This window comes from Myotis yumanensis, unplaced genomic scaffold (assembly GCF_028538775.1).
Source record: "Myotis yumanensis isolate MYYU_CA2020_CCGP unplaced genomic scaffold, mMyoYum1.0.hap1 SCAF_1, whole genome shotgun sequence".
Taxonomy (NCBI): Eukaryota; Metazoa; Chordata; class Mammalia; order Chiroptera; family Vespertilionidae; genus Myotis; species Myotis yumanensis.
The window spans coordinates 68,538,878-68,545,462 of record NW_027223752.1 but is presented as its reverse complement, the minus strand read 5'-3'; the positions used below and the strand labels follow the sequence as shown (position 1 = coordinate 68,545,462).

The window sequence follows — 6,585 nt, the reverse complement described above, 5'->3', positions numbered from 1 at the left end:
AGGAAAGGAGAGGGAGAGAGAAACAATAACGAGAGAGAAACATTGATCTGCTGCCTCCTGCATGCATCCCATTGGGGATAAAGCCCACAACTTGGGAATGTTCCCCGACTGGGAATTGAACCTGTGGACTGACAGTGTAGCAGATGACACTCAACCAACTGAGCCACACCAGCCAGGTTGCCTTTGTTCTCTTAATTGGAACACTATTTGGATTTCTGCCTGAATCAGGGCTCCTGATTTTTTTTTTAAATCTCAAAGATATGGCCGAACCGGTTTGGCTCAGTGGATAGAGCGTCGGCCTGCGGACTCAAGGGTCCCGGGTTCGATTCCGGTCAAGGGCATGTACCCTGGTTGCGGGCACATCCCCAGTGGGGGGCGTGCAGGAGGCAGCTGATCGATCTCTCTCATCAATGTTTCTAAATCTCTATCCCTCTCCCTTCTTCTCTGTAAAAAAATCAATAAAATATATATATAAAAAAATAAATCTCAAAGATATGCTTGTTGCCACTCACTATGAAAGGCCTTTTATTTTTAGGTTAGCAGTCATAAACATCTTGAAACAACTGCTACTTGGACTTTCTGTCTCTGTCGTTTGCATACTGGAACTAGCCAATCCCTGCGAACCTAGCCAGCAGGCATTCATTTGCATTTTGTGGTTTTTGCCTTTATGGACCCTGCCTTCTTTGTTCTCTCCAAAGTGCAGTTGGAGTTGCTACCTGAATCTATGTCTCTTGGATTGCAATCCTTTGCTCAAATAAGTGCTTTTTGTTTCTTATTATAGTCTAAATCTCTTCTTTGGTTAATAGAACCATGACATTGAAGACTGAAAGTTGCACTATATTGATGGCTCAGATTCAGATATGGTGTTGCTGGTTGTGGTGTGATTCTCTGAATGGTGAATATCTTTAAAACTTGAACAACAAACAAAACTTGGTAGTTGCATTTCTGAAAAATTCAGTGTGTATGGGCCTGGCATAGTAGTCGATAAATATTCAAGGAATAAATTAAAATAATTGAAAAATCAAGCATGTTTTTACATGTGATTGTAAAGCCCAGATTATAAGCAGGTTTTTCATACATGTGTGCGCATGTGTGTAGGGTGGGACTCCTGTCCTTCAGCCTCTAATACAGTGGTTCTCAACCTTCTGCCCTTTAAATACAGTTCCTCATGTTGTCACCCAACCATAAAATTATTTTCGTTGCTACTTCATAACTGTAATGTTGCTACTGTTATGAATCGTAATGTAAATATCTGATATGCAGGATGGTCTTAGGCGACCCCTGTGAAAGGGTCATTCGACCGCCAAAGGGGTCGCGACCCACAGGTTGAGAACCGCTGCTCTAATACCTGCAGTGACCCCATTATTGAAACAACCAAAAGTAAGTCTTATTAATTTACCAAATTCCTCTTTAAGAAACATACTGCCTTAATTGACAACCACCCTTTAGAGTTGCTGATCCAATGACTACAGAGGAGGCGGGACAACCCCAAACACAACAACCCCGCCCTTCCCGTTTCTCGGAAAGCATGAGACTTTGGAGAAACAGGAAACTTAAGACTGGAAAGTCCCGTTTTCTAACCTATAACAGCACTTTTTGACCAGAGACCAGTGACGAGCACTCTGGGCTCGAGTTTTGATTGGGCCGTTGAAAAACTAAAACAGCGAGTTAAAAAGGGGAACACCCCAGTGCTTTCCGCCGCCCGGTTGGTGGGAATAAGTGCCGCGACGCCTCGCTGGGTGACTTGGGCTCTGTTCTTCGCTGGGCACTGCTGCCAGCCTGGGCGCCTTCAAGGTGTGTACCCCCTCCCGCGTCACCCTCTCCCTCTGCATCTTTCTCTCTCTTTTTTTTTTTTTTTTAAAAAAATATATTTTATTGATTTTTTACAGAGAGGAAGGGAGAGGAATAGAGAGTTAGGAACATCGATCAGCTGCCTCCTGCACACCTCCTACTGGGGATGTGCCCGCAACCAAGGTACATGCCCTTGACCGGAATCGAACCTGGGACCCTTCAGTCCGCAGGCCGACGCTCTAGCCACTGAGCCAAACCGGTTAGGGCTGCATCTTTCTCTTTACCTGCCGGTTCTTCCTGGCCCTTTGACTCCGGTCATCCCCGCCCAGGTTCAGCTCGTTCAGGCTCCTTCGGGATTAGAGAAGGAAGCCATGGAGAGTCGGGAGTGTGGCCCACGGTTGGATAGCTACCTGGGTAGGGGGAGAGGAACAGCACAAAATATATAGGTTTTTGATGAGCCCCTGGGCGCGTGAGTGGGGCTGGGGGTGGTGGGCACTGCTTCCCGGGCTGCCCAGCCTGCTCCCAGAGGGTTCGCTTTCCCTGGGCGCATGAGAAGGGGGAGAGGCCGGTGGGTCACGAAAGGCAAACACATAGGTAGTTGAGAGTGTCAGCATAAGAAACAGTCAACCCTGTAGAGAATTTTGTGAGTTCATTTGAGCCAATCTGTCAACAATTGCTGAGAAGCAAAATCTCTACGGATTGAGAAAACGGTCCAGAGAATAGCAGTTTTGCATATTTTTTTAAACATTACAATCAAAAGAGGAGGCATAAGTGGGTTACATGAAACCCATTGGTGATAGATTAGGGAGGTAGGAGAAAGCAAGTGGGGGGACCTCTGGGACTGGATTAAAAGTAAAATGATGGACATGTCTTTTACATAGGTGGGTAAGGATAGTTAAAGGTCTGCAGTGAACCGTCTGCAATGAGCGTGGTCACAATAACAATGAGAGGATTTGTGGTCCCCGGCCCTGGTGCATTGGCTGTGCCCTGAGGGGTCTGGAACCCGGACCTTACCCTGACATTCCAAAGGTATGTTATGGAAGATGCAAAAAGACAATAGACAGGCTTAATTAAGGTAAAGATTGACTTTTGTCAGGTAAGAGTCTAGCCTAGGACATGACTATCTGCCACAAACTGCTTTTAGTTAAAAAGTTTTAATTTCAGACCATCCTATGTGGTTACTTTAGGCCATTGAGTTTGTGAGGCTGCCATGCAGGCCTTCCCTGGGCTTGTCAGGTTTAGTGTGTGGCCCCTTTTCATCCACAAGGGTAGTGATTGGTGAGAGGCAGGTGTCTGTGGGGCCAAGAAAAGTATTGCCTAGGTAAGTATGTCAGTGCTTCTGATGGAGTGCTGAGCCCTGCACCCTCTTCTGGGCTCACCCCATTTTCCTCTCGAGCTCCATACCTCCTCAATCAGGTTCTAAGACTTGTGTCTCAATCTAGATTGTGTCAGCTGTTTTGTATAACATTTCTATGACAGCTTTTGTGTTTATTTTGGCAAAAGCCTTATTGAGATATAATTCACAAACTATACAATTTACCTATATAAGTATATAATCCAGTGGGTTTTAATATATTCACAATGTTGTGTAACCATCGCTTCAATTTTATTGATTTGTTTTGTTTTTCAGAAAAAGAGGAAGGGGAGAGAGAGAGAGAAACATCCATGTGAGAGAAAAACATCCTTTTGGTGTATGGGAGGACACTTCGACCAACTGAGTCACCTAGCTAGGGTTCATCACCTCAATTTTAGAACATTTACATCAACCCCAAAAGAAACCCTATATCCATTAGCAGTCACTCCCATTTCTCCCCATGGATTTGCCTATTATTGACATTTCATATAAATGGAAGCATACAGTAAGTGGTCTTTATGATTGACTTGTCACTTAATATGAAGTTTTCAAAGGTCACCCATACTACAGCAAGTATCAGCATTTTATTCCTTTTTGTGCTAAATAGTTCTCCATTGTCTGGATATGCCACATTTTGTTTATCCATTCATCAGTTAATGGGCATTTGAGTTGTTTCCACTTTCCATTATTATGAATAATGCTGTTGTCAATATTCATATACAAGTTTTCCACGTGAACCTACGCTTTCAATTCTCTTGGATATAAACCTAGGAGTGGAATTGCTGGGTCATCTGGTAACTCTATGTTTCACATTTTGAAAAACTTCCAAACTGTTTTCCAAAGCTGTCACACCATTTTGCATCCCCATCAGCAGTGTATGAGAGTTCCAATTTTTCTGTATCCTTGCCAACACTTATTGTCTTTTATATTATTGCCATCCTATTTGCTGTGAAATGGTATTTCATTATGGCTTTTATTTGCCTTTTCTTAATGACTAGTGATACATTATTTTAAAATTACAAAATAATTTATAGAGCTTTCATAAAGTTTTGAGAACTTTAACCATCTAGGCCACGTACCCAAAAGCCACAGAGAGTAGACTCAAACCAAACTCTCTGTGATGAGTGCTTGAACTCCATCCCCTCTTTCCTAGAACAGAATCTGGGCTAAAACTCTTCAAAACTCCACTTGCTGCCTCTGTTTGAAAGAGAATTCTGGGCAAGATGAAGCTTTTGTACATGACCTCAATAGTTCATTTCTTAGTTGCTATTAGAAACTCAAATATGCACAGAACTTTTTGGTCTCTCCATTTTTACTTTGTAAAAAAGTGTATCCTGGAATTCCTCCTAATGGATCTTGAGTGAAGTCGTGACCCTTTCTTGGTGTTTATGATTGTGTGCCCTTCTCCCCCTACCGTCAGGACATGGAATAAGGAGGGACACAAAGCTTAAGCTTTGTTTAAATGCGTAACTATAAAAAATGTTTGATATGCATTTTCGCTATATATCTTTACATTTTTTTCCTACTGTCAATCTTATTTTAACTATTAATAAAGCTTACTTTTTTTCTCATTTTTCAGTTAAAAATTCAGTTTTATAAGTGGCTCCCAGAAGATTCACACCCCCGTCACCCCCGTGGGAACACAGCTGTTGTGGAGGTGGAGCCAGGACTGGAACCAGGATCAGTGTTCAGATAGACTCGAAAATCTGGACTTTAAATTCTCATGTAAGTCAGAGAGTGACTGACCATCATCTGTGAGACGCTGAGGACTTTTAACATTCACTGTAAACTGAGGCCTGGATCCAAGAAGCACAATGAATGCAAGTACATGCTATGGTAGGGTGGTGCATTCTAGACAAGCTCGAGAATTTTGTACAGCTCGGGGAGGAGGCCCAACTCCTGAGGTGGTCTTGGAATCGGAACCGATAGAACTCGGAGAAAGCGAGGAAGTGGTTGACCTCACCTCTGACTCTCTCGAACCCGCAGTGATTGACCTGACTCACCATGACTCTGTTGTGATGACTGAGGAAAGGAGGAGGCCAAGGAGAAACAAAAGGCCACTCCATGGACAAACTGGCATCTGTGTGCTGAGCAGTGAAAAGAAGGGGTCGATGAGAGACAGAGATGTATATGCCCTGGAAAAAGAAACTTTTAGGTGCGCGCTACCTGGTTATGTCCAGTGCCGGATTTGTATGGACGGGTACTTGGAGATTGAATTGAGTAGACGGCATATCTATTCTACAGAATGTGGCCACATCTTCTGTAGTCGGTGCCTCTGCACTTTCCTTAGAAATACTAAAAATTGCCCAGTTTGTTTGAAAAAAATTGACCGCCATCAGTATCACCGAATTTATATATAACGTGTGCTTTGTTGCTCAGGATACACAAACCCCCTGACTGGATTTTTTCACGTCTTTGCGCAGAAACTATGGAATTGTTGGTATCCAATGCTCTGAGCTCCGAAAGTCTGATTTTAAACATTGTTCTCTTGAGTGTATGAAAACTCTTTTATTGCTCACAAATGACGAGGCTGCTTTTTTTATTCCTTTGGCTTCATGCTGCAGGCCTGGACTTTTGTTGCTATAGTGAATCAGAAACTGGTGGTTGTCCTCAAAGCAATTTTCCTTTTTTTTTTTTTCTCATAGTAATCAATTTTTAACTGGTCACATGTGGGCATTTTGGATCATGTAAATAAGAGCAACACCCTAGAGACGGGGAAGTAAGTAGATGGAAGGAAGCTGGGAGACAACTCTGAAAACCAGAGCCACAAATACAAGTTTGGACTTTTATGAGATAAATAAATAAACTTCATTCTTTAAGCAACTATTATACTGGGTCTTGTTTAGAGCAATCGAGCCCTTATTTTAATTAATGGACTAGGCAGGGTGCTGTCTCTGGGTTTCTCTGGATTTCCTGATTCCACTGAGTGGAAGGAAGTCAGTCCTACCTGTCCAACCAGCAGGGTGAGTCGGGTATTACCATGTGTAGGCACCAGGTCCTGCTGGGACTAGTGGCTTTCAAGGCCGGCCTGGGGAGTTGCCTAAGCACACTGAAATCTAGAGTTGTGGTTCTGTGCTCTCTGACCTGCTGAGCCAGAGAGTGGCTGCCTTCCCCCTGGCTTTTCAGGTATGCCTGCCTCCTACCACACTGATGAGCTAATCAACAAGTTGGCACGCTTCTCTGAACAAACACATCACTGCCTCACCATCCCAACTGCTCCAGCAGCCTGGCTAGGTCACAGGCCTTGGGAAGACCTCCTCCCCTCCCCACCCCAAACACACACACACTAGCTTTTTCCTTTTGCAGAGAATCACTTAGCACAGTTCAGCTTGCACTTAGAATTGGAGAGGGTGTGATTTCCATGGTGCTCTTACCTTTTCCTTCAGAATGAAATGTGCAGTGAAGTTTGTTCCTTACTTACAATGGTGGTAGCCGTGTTG

At 43.6% G+C, this 6,585-nt stretch overlaps 1 pseudogene; it reads left to right on the top strand.

Moving 5' to 3' along the window:
* The first annotated feature begins 1,661 nt into the window (after positions 1 to 1,661).
* Positions 1,662 to 5,972, top strand: LOC139015963 (E3 ubiquitin-protein ligase RNF4 pseudogene; annotated as a pseudogene).
* The last annotated feature ends 613 nt before the right edge of the window (positions 5,973 to 6,585 follow it).